The following is a 6776-nucleotide window of genomic DNA, read 5'->3' as shown; positions in this document are numbered from 1 at the left end:
TCATAGAAACTTTATGACGAGAAATGGGAGAAAAAGTGGCAGAAATTTTATTCAAATAAATAATAGCAGAAAACTTCGCAAATCTGGAGAAAGATATAAATATCCAGATACAAAAGGTTAAATGTCCCAATCAGATTCAATCCAAACAGTCTACATCAAGACATTGTAATCAAACTGTCAAAAATCAAAGACAGGATACTGAGAGCAGCAAAGGACGCAAATCACATATCAGGGAGTTTCAGTAGTTTTAGCAGGGGACTTTTTAGCAGATTTAGACCAGGAGAAAGTGGAATTATTATTCTACTTTCAAAATGGATATTTTGAAATATTCAAATATTGAAGCATATTCAAAATGCTGAAGGAAAACAATTGTGAACCAAGAATACCATACCTGGCAAAGCTCTTCTTTGGAAATAAAGAGGAGATAGATTTCCCAAGCAAACAAAAGCTGAAGGAGTTCATCATCACCAGATCTGTCTTACAAAAAATGTTAAAGGTGGTACTTCAAGATGAGATTAAAAGATGCTAATTAGTAACAAAAAAAATGAAAGTATAAAACTCACAGGTAAAAATAATTTCACAACCATATTAAGAATACTCTGATACTATCATGATGGTGTATAAATTACTTCTGTCTTTAGTATGAAGGTTAAAAGACAAAACTACTAAATAATAGCTGCAATAATTTGTTAGGGGATAAACAATACAAAAATATTTAAATTTTGATATTAAAACTATGAAAATGTATGTGGGTGGAGTAAATATGTAGAGTTATCTTATGCAATCAAAATTAAGTTTGTTATCAGCTTAAAATAGCTTCTATATAATATATAAAATGTTTTACATTGAGCCTCATGGTAACCACAAATAAAAAAGCTATAGTAGATATACAAAAGGTAAAAAGTAGAAAATCTAAGGCATACGACTAAAGAATATGATCTAATCACAAAGGAAAACAACAAGAAAAAAAAGGAAAAAGGATCTACAAAATAACCAGAATACAATGAGCAAAATGGCATTAGTGAGCCCTTACCTATCAATATATTACCTAGAAGATAAACAGATTAAATTCTGCAACCAAGAAACACAGAGTAGCTAAATAGAGTTTTAAAGAAATCAATTATGTGAATCATTTCACTTTTTAAGGACACAAATACAGTAAAGTGAAAGAATGAAAAAATATATTCCATTCAAATGAAAGCCAAAAGACAGCAAGGGTAGCTATACTTTTATTTAAGTAAAAACCTGTATAACAAGACAAAAAGGATCATTATATAATGATAAAGGGTTCAATTTATCAAGGAGATGTAGGAATTATAAACATGTATGCACCACCAATCAAAACATCTAAACATATAAAGCAAATATTAATAAATCTGAAGAAAGGGATAGACTGCAATATAACAATAGTAGGGGACATCAATATCCCACTTTTAACAATGAACAGATAATCCAGACAGAAAACCAACAGCAAAACATTGAACTTGAACTATACTTAGACCAAATGGACAAAAGAAACATATACAAAGCAGTCCATCCAACAGGGACAGAATACACATGTTGGTTTAGAATCATATCACATGTTAGGCACAGAACAAGTCTTAACAACTTTAAGAGAATTGAAATAACATCAAGAATTTTTTTCTGACCACAATGGTATGAATAAAACGGTATAAATGGAGAAATTCTGGAAAATTCACAATATGTGAAAATTAAACAACATGCTTCTGAACAACAAATGGGTCAAATAAAATTGAAAGAGAAATTATAAACATCTTGAGACAAGCAAAAATAGAAAAACAACATATGAAAACTTAGGGGATGCAGCAAAAGTGGTTCTAAGAGTGAAGTTAGACCTACATGAAACATATAAACACCTGCATGAAAACAGAAGCAATATATCAAAGAAATAACCGAACACATACTTACCTGGCAAGGGAGATACCATAATCATGAAGGTGGTTTTCCCAGGGCAAAGCTTATCCATTGCAGTCCGGATATGCTGACCCCTGTGATTTCCCCAAATGTAGGAAACTGAAATATATAATTTGCGGTAGTGGGGGACTGCATTCACGCTTTCCCCTAAAAAAAAAAAAAAAAAAAAAAAAAAGAAAGAAAGAAAAGAAATAACCAAACATTACACCCCAAAGACCTAGAAAAAGAAGAATAAACTATGTATAAAGTTAGTAGAATGAAGGAAATAAGATCAGCATATAGATACATGAAATAGGGACTAGAAAAATCATAGAAAACATCAACACAAATAAGAGTTGGTTTTTTAAAAAGATAAACAGACTATGCCTGTAATCCCAGCACTTTGGGAATCCTAGGCAGGCGGATCACGAGGTCAGGAGATCGAGACCATCCTGGCTAACACGATGAAACCCTGTCTCCACTAAAAATACAAAAACAAAATTAGCCGGGCGTGGTGGCGGGCGCGTGTAGTAGAATGGCGTGAACCCGGGAGGCGGAGCTTGCAGTGAGCCGTGGAGATTGTGCCACCGCACTCCAGCCTGGGCAACAGAGCAAGACTGCATCTCAAAAATAAATAAATAAATAAAAATAAACAAAATTGGTCAACCCTTAGCAAGACTAGCTTAAAAAAATGAGAGAAGACTCAAATACATAAAATTATAAATGAAAAAGGAGACATTACAACTGATACCACAGAAATATAAATAATCATAAGCGGGTGCACTTGTACACTAACAAACTGAACAAATACCTAGACACATACAACCTATCAACACTGAATAATGAAGAAAGGGAAAATCAGAATAGATAAATAATAAGTAGGGAGATTTAATAAATAATTAGCTGTCTTCCATCAAAGAAAAACTTAAGACCCTTATTCACCATGATCAAGTGGAATTTATCCCTGGGATGCAAAAATGATTCAACATAAGCAAATACATAAATGTGATATACCATACTAACAGAATGTAAAACAAACAAAAAAGAACCCATATCTTTTGTCATATACAAAAATCAACTCAAAATGGATTAAAGACTTAAATGAAAGGCCTCAAACTGTGTAATTACTAGAAAAGAACAAAGGGGAAAAGCTCTATGACACTGGTCTAAGCATGATTTTTAGATATTACTCTAAATGTACAGGCATCCAAAGCAAAAATAGACAAATAGTGTTACATCAAAAACGTCTGCACAGTAAAGGAAACAATCAACAGAGTGAAGGGACAACCTACAAAATGAGATAATTTATTTGCAAACCATAGTCTGACAAGTGGTTAATATTCAAAATATATAAGTAACTTAATCAACTTACTAGTAAGAAAACAAATAATCCAATTTTTAAAAAGGGCAAAGGACCTAAATAGACGTGTCTTAAAAGAAGTTATACAAATGGCCACCAGGTATATGAAAATTGTTTGACATCACTAAGTATTTGAGAAATGCAACTTAAAATCACAATGAGATATTACCTCACACCTGTTAGGGTGGCTATTATCAAAAAGACCAAAGGTAAGTATTAAAAAGGATATAGAGAAAAGAGAACCCATGTACACTGTTCTTGGGACTGTAAATTAGCGCAATCATTATGGAAAATGGTATGGAGATGCCCCCCAAATTAAAAAAAATGGAACTACCATATAATCTAGGAACCCTACTCCTGGGTTTATATCCAGAGTATGATAATATGTCAAATAGATATTTGCACTCCAATGTTCACTGCAACAACAGCCAAGATATAAAATGAACTTCAGTGCCTCTCAACAAATGATGAGATAAAGAAAATGTGGTATGTATTCATGAAGGAATGCTACTAGTGAGTAGTATTTTAAAAGAAAACACTAGCATTTGTGATGACATGGATGAACTTGGTGGAAATTATTTTAAGTGAAACAAGCCAGGAACAGAAAGAGAAATACCACAATTTCTCACTTACATGTAGAATGTATAAAAGTCAAACTCATAGAAACAAAGAGTGTAATGGTGGGTACAAGAAACTGGGAGGTGTGGTGAATGGGGAGATATTCAAAAGTCACAAAATTCCAGCTAAATAGAACTAATAACAGCACATCTATTGTATATCATGGTGGCTAAAGTTAGAAACAATACATTACATACTTAAAAATGAGTGAGAAAGTAGATTTTTAATTATTCTTACCACAAAAAAGGTACAAGTATGTGAGATAATATATATATTAAATATCTTTATATACAACACAAACATATACAATTTTGTTAAGAACATTTTAAAAATAAAAAAGACAGTTATAACACAGATGTAAAAATTGTCATGAAGGGAATTGAAAATAACTATTTATAATGTTAAGGGACAATGAAAAAGTGGACAACATTCATAAACATATGGGTAATGTTTAAGAATCAATAGAAAATGCTAAAAATAAAAAAACACTATTCCCACAAATGAAGATTGTCAGAGTGGATAATAAAAACAATGTGCAACTATAGGTTGTTTATAAGAACCTCACTTTAAAATAAAAGTGAAGTTACTTTAGGTTAGAAGTAAAAGTATAGGGCTGGGCGCGGTTGCTCATACCTGTAATCCCAGCATTTTGGGAGACTGAGGCAAGCGGATCACTTGAGGCCAGGAGGTCAACACCAGTCTGGCCAACACGGGGAAACCTACCTCTAATACAAATACAAAAATTAGCCAGCCATGGTGTTGCGCGGCTGTAATCCCAGCTACTCAGGAGACTGAGGCATGAGAATCACTTGAACCCAGGAGGCAGAGGTTGCCATGAGCCAAGATTGTGCCACTGCACTCCAGCGTACGCAATAGAGTGAAACTCTGTCTCAAAAAAAGGAGAAGGAGTAAAGATATGGAAAAATATATGCCATACTAGCCATACTAACTATATTAGTCCATTCTCATGTTGCTAAAAAAGACATATGGAAGATGGGGTAATTTATAAAGGAAACACATTACAAGAAAAAACAAAAACAAAAACAAATACTGCAGACCAGTATCTCTCATAGACACAAAAATTATTTGGCAAAGTATTAGCAAATTGAAACTAACAGTGAGTGAATGAAATTTATTTCAGGTATGGCTCAACAATTAAAAAATGAATCAGTGCACCCTACAACATGAACAAACTAGAAAAGAAAAATCATAAAATCTCATCAATTGATTCAGAAAGGACATATAAAAAAATCCAACACTCATTCATGACAAAAACTCTCAGCAAACTAAGAACAAATGAAAACATCCTGCACTTGATAGGTAATATCTGTGGAAAATCTATAACTAACATTGTCCATAATGTTGAAAAAGTGGATACTTACTCCTAAAATAGAGAACAAGGCAAGAATGTCTTTTTTCACCACCCTTATTCAACATTGCATTGGAAGTCCTAGCTAGTGCAAGAAGTCAAGTAAAATAAATTAATCAAAAGGTATAAGAGAAAAGGAAGAAATAAAGCTGTCTTTGTTCACAGATGACAATCAGAGATGATATGATTGTCTGTGTAGAAAATCCCAAAGAATCAATGGAAAAAGACCACCTGAAAATAACAAGTAATTATTGCAACAGTACAGGATACAAAGTTAATTTGAAAAATCAAATGTTTTCCTATATATCAGCAATAAACATTTAGAATTTGAAATTAACAACATAATACCATTAGGATCTATATGTGGAAAATTACAAAATGCCAATATAAAAAGCAATGAAACTCCAAATAAATGAGGAGATATTCTGTGTTTCTATATTGGTAGATTCATTACTGTTAAGATGTCAATTCTTCCCAGCTTGATGTATAGATTCAGTGCAATCTCAGTCAATATATCCCAAACTATTTGGTAGATATTAAGAAACTGACTCTAAAGTCTATATGAAAAACCAAAAGACCTAGAATAGCCAACACAATATTGAAGATGAAAAATAAAGGTGGAGAACAGATGCTACTCAATTTTAAGAAATATTATGTCTGCAATAATTAAGAGAGTATGGTATTTGTGAAAGTACAGAGAAAAGGCATGAGGAGAAGGCTGGAGTTATCAATAGACCATATTGGAGAACTCAGAAATAGATTCACATATATAATCAAATAATATTTGACAACAAGGCAATAAAAATTAAATGGAGAAAGGCTAATCATTTCAAGAAATGGTGCTGAAATAATGGAACATCAATATGCCAAATAGTGAAGATAGACAGAGACCTTACCCCTTATAGGAATATTAACCGAAATGGATCTTAGGCCAAAATGTAAAATACAAAACTATAAAACTCTTTGAAAAAGGCATAGGAGAAAATCTTCATGAACTTGGCTGTGGTGATGAATTTTTAAGTATAACACTAATAGTACAACCCCTAAAAAGGGAAAAAAGAAATAATGTTTGACATTATTAAACATACAATTTCTGCTCTGGGAAACACATTAAGAGAATGAAAAGATAAGGCACAGGTTGGTAGACCTCAAAACACACATCTGAGGAAGTACTTGTATCAAAAATAGACAAAATACCCTTAATACTCAACAATAAATAAACAGCCCAATTGAAAATTGTCACAAAAAATGAAAAGACGCCTTATCATAGAAAATATACAGATAGCAAATAAGCATATGAAAAGATTTTCAACATGGTTTGTCATTAGGAAATTGTAAATTAATACAACAATAAGATATCTCTACACACCTTTTAGAATGGTTAAACTCCAGAATAAATTGACAATATCAACTGCTGGTGAGAATGCAGAGCAACAGAAATTCTCATTCACTGCTGGTGGGAATGCAAAATGGCATGGCTTCTTTGAAAGACAGTTTGGCAGTCTTAAAAAATTT

At 32.5% G+C, this 6776-nt stretch overlaps 1 non-coding gene across 1 annotated transcript; it reads left to right on the top strand.

The window, feature by feature from the left end:
- The first annotated feature begins 1921 nt into the window (after positions 1 to 1921).
- On the top strand, positions 1922 to 2085 carry LOC114677298 (U1 spliceosomal RNA). The gene has a single exon (XR_003728575.2). It is a non-coding gene; the product is annotated as a U1 spliceosomal RNA (small nuclear RNA).
- Positions 2086 to 6776: the final 4691 nt, after the last annotated feature.

Source organism: Macaca mulatta, chromosome 3, assembly GCF_049350105.2.
Source record: "Macaca mulatta isolate MMU2019108-1 chromosome 3, T2T-MMU8v2.0, whole genome shotgun sequence".
Taxonomy (NCBI): Eukaryota; Metazoa; Chordata; class Mammalia; order Primates; family Cercopithecidae; genus Macaca; species Macaca mulatta.
Note: the sequence above shows the minus strand (reverse complement) of the source record. Positions and strands in the feature narration are given on the sequence as shown.